At 36.2% G+C, this 3,755-nt stretch overlaps 1 pseudogene; it reads right to left on the bottom strand.

The window, feature by feature from the left end:
- Window positions 1-1,618: 1,618 nt before the first annotated feature.
- LOC120599201 (uncharacterized) lies at window positions 1,619-1,737 on the bottom strand (annotated as a pseudogene).
- Between the last annotated feature and the right edge of the window lie 2,018 nt (window positions 1,738-3,755).

Here is a 3,755-nt window from a genome sequence, read left to right on the forward strand (position 1 = left end):
CCATTGTATGAATGTAATTTTATTTTTTAATAACCACACTCATGTATGGTTTTGATTGTCCCAGTTGAGTGATTGTGTATGTATGCATAGGAATGTTTTGTTCAAATGTATTTTAGATTTTCAATAACCATAAATCAAATCTTCCCTTTATGTATAAAAACTTTATGTAATGTAAAATGTATAATATTGTACATAATATTCAGAATACAATTATTTTGGTAAATTAGTTGTATTTTTAATGTCCCAGTTGCAGTATTTAATTATATGAAAATCAAAACTTGGTAATAGTCAATAAAGCTATAAAAAGTAAGTGCTAAATCTTTTAAAGTATGTGATTTCTTAATAGCTTTTTATTTTATAAAATTCTTTAGTTCTTTTTCATAAAAGGAAAATAATTTAAGAGGTACCAGTGTATATTAACGAATCCTAAAATGCCTTTCTGAACCTGTTCATATTTTCCTTATCTCTTTCTCTTTTGGATTGGTATGTGATTTTTTTTCCCTGTTCTAAAGAGAGAGCTAAGAATATTTATTTTATTTGAGCTTGTTCTGAAGGAAGAAAAAGGAAATAGGTCCAGGAATGTAAGAGCGTCATGTGCGCACACAAAACAAACCAAAAACCTATTAAATACCAGCTAGGAAAGCAACAATCACAAACCATACTACTCTGTATGACACCAAGTTATAGGGTCATTTTAGCTAATGTTTGGAGGAGAACTAATCAGCTAGAGCTGATCTACATTAATGAGATGAGCAGAAATAAAATGTCACATGTATTTACCTTGCCAATTAATCTGTAACATCTGGTGCAACCAATAAGTCAGAGGATTTGGTACCAGGGACATAATCAGAAGGGAAAAACAGGGACATTTATTAAGGGACAAGTACAGTGGAGCACAAAAAAGAGCTACATTACTACAGATATAATGATGATATTTGTAAAAGCAAGTGAAAAGAATGTAAAAGTATAATCTGAGCCACATGTAAAACACAGTGACTCACTTTATAAAGAAAAATTATAGACATTTATTGAATACCTTCATAGTATAAGAGCTGTGTTAATAGGACCCACTTTATCCTTTAATGTTGATGGAATCCCCTTCCCCCACTAACTAAAGAAGTTTATTTTAGAACATTTGACATTTTTTAAATGCTTCAAGTTCTGTGTTTTGTTTTTAGTTCTCTTATTACATTGTACTTATTACATCAATACTATGGCATGTTGCACAGCCATTTAAAAATGAAGTCAATTTCTATTCTTGAATCATTAATTTTGGTTTCCATTGTACTCTCTGTTCTTAGTTTTCTTTTTACCATCCTGGCTACAACTTAATCTTTTTTGCAGATTTTCTTCTCATGCCTGCCCCTTAAATATCTGTGTTCTTCAGGTTTTGTCCTACAGGAGTCTTCTCTCTGTTTAGCCCTCTTCCCACCCATGTCATGGACATATGTTTCTACTCCATCTTTTCAGCCTAGCTTTCTATGACTCATCCTACCTCAAATTTATAATTTTCTTTTTCTTTTTCTTTTTCTTTTTTTTTAAGGCAAGGCAACCCTTGGTTGACCTCACAGATTGCAAGGACCTTGTCAGCTTACAATCCTTTATTTTTTATTTTTTACGCCTACAGCACCTGGTCTTCTTACGTGGTCTCCCATCCAAGTACTAACCAGGCCCGACCCTGCTTAGCTTCCAAGATCAGACAGGATCGGGCTTGTTCAGGGTGGCGTGGCCGTAGACTCAAATTTATAATTTTCAAAGCTGAATTTGCCTTCTTTCCCACCTAAAACCTACTCCTCTTTCTAGATTCTATAACTCAATTCACTAAGTTTCCCAAAACAAGAACAAAATTTGTCCTTCATTCTTTCTTCTCTCCCTATTGATACTACCGAAATATCTTTAAATTTGCCCATTTCTCTCCACCCCTGCTATCCTGGTTCAGGCCTCTGTTATCTTTTACCTGGACTATTATAACAGTCCCCTAACTTCTCATTTATTCTCTCCTATTCTTATAATCTGCTAGTGTGTTCTTTTTAAAGATAACATTACACTACCCCATTATATAATGGTTTAATACAATTGCTATTGCACATAGGACAAATTCCAAACTTCTAAATGTGACCTACATAATTTTTCATGATCTAGTCTCATCTAACCTCTTTATCTTCATAATTTCCACTCTAAACTGAATCATAATAAATGTGACTCATCTTTGTCAAGCACACTTCTCCTAATATCTTAGTAACTGACCTTGACCCCTGTTCTTGGATGGGAAGTTGACTCTAGCAGAGCCAATAATACTACCCCATCTCCTTACGCAAAGTGCTTGATGCAAGATTGGGCACATGGCCGAAGACACACCAATTTGATTTCTTCCCTGGGATTTTTGTTGCAGGGCAATTCTCTATGGTGTTTCTATACACCTTGTGACAGCTTTTCTCTTGGATTATCTTTTCAAAGGTACTTGCCTAGCAAACAAAAGTTAAAGCTAGTATCTCCCTCTGGGTCAGAGGGCATATTTGTTCCCTGAGCAAGATAATAATGATAATGTCTGTGGCGGGGCAAAGCTGGGACAGGTTTGCTAGCAGTTTCTAAGACTGAGAATTTCCTAAGGTCAGGCATCCTCAGCTGTGACACAAGCCCGCTGTTGTGCAACATCCACCTGGGATGCCCCTCATTGTCCCTGTGACACTTGGAGATGAAAGGGGAACTAAGGTGAACATGAAGCTCACATTGCCTGCTGAGCCATGAGAAATATTGATCTCTGAGCCTGCAGTCGAGGGTCTTCTACCAGCACCCATAAAACTATGGCAGGCTAACTAGAAAGCTTGTAAGGTGAGTAAAATCTCAGACCCCATGCAATTATTGACATTTTTTCAGTCTGGAGCAAATGGAAAGTAGAACCTCTCTTCTCCAATGGCAAAGCTGCTGGGTTGTAAATACAGGACAGATCGGGTCTATTTTCTCAGTTGTGTGGAGAAAATGATCTACAGAAGTAGAGAACATATGACCTAACCCACAAAGACAAGCAAAAGGCAAAGACAGAGATGTGTTTTTTCAGTCTCTCTATCTTTCCATCCCTGATGCCAGTCAAGTGCACTGATAGGTTGATTAATGAGCCAATAAATTCTACTTTTTCATTTGAGCTAGTTAGAAAAGGATTTCTGTCACTTGCCACTTGAAGATTCCTGACTAATACTTGACTAACATTCAGTTACTTTAAATCATCATGCTCTCTTGTGTCATGATAAATTTGTTACCTACTCTCCCTAGAAATATGATTTGTTCTCTTCATTGCTCTAGGTCTCACCTTAGATACCAATTCCCCTGGGAAGGGTCTACCTCTCACCACCACCCACCTACCCCCAGTGTAGTTTCCATACCCTCTATATGTCCCCCTGTATTATCCCATATTTCCTATCATAGTACTTATCACAGTGTATGGAAATGACTATGAACTTATCTATACTCTCCTTGACAAATGTGTTCTGTGAGGGTGGAGACCTTATTTCTCTTGTTTATTGCTGTATCCCAAACACTGTCTTAAAGTCCTCATCTGTAAAATGGGAATATTGATTTTTTTCAAGATCATGGTGACAGAGCTATAATTTCTTCCCAGACGAATCTGATTCTGATGTTAATTCCAAATATGGCCAGGGTTATTGGATTGTTATCCAGGGTCATTCTGAATTTCATATATTAAGAAGATGTGTTTTAAATTTTGCAAAAACATTAATAGAAGTAAAAATAAAATGAGT

The sequence above is a fragment of the Pteropus medius genome, unplaced genomic scaffold (genome assembly GCF_902729225.1).
Source record: "Pteropus medius unplaced genomic scaffold, Ma_sr-lr_union100, whole genome shotgun sequence".
In the NCBI taxonomy this organism is placed as follows: Eukaryota; Metazoa; Chordata; class Mammalia; order Chiroptera; family Pteropodidae; genus Pteropus; species Pteropus medius.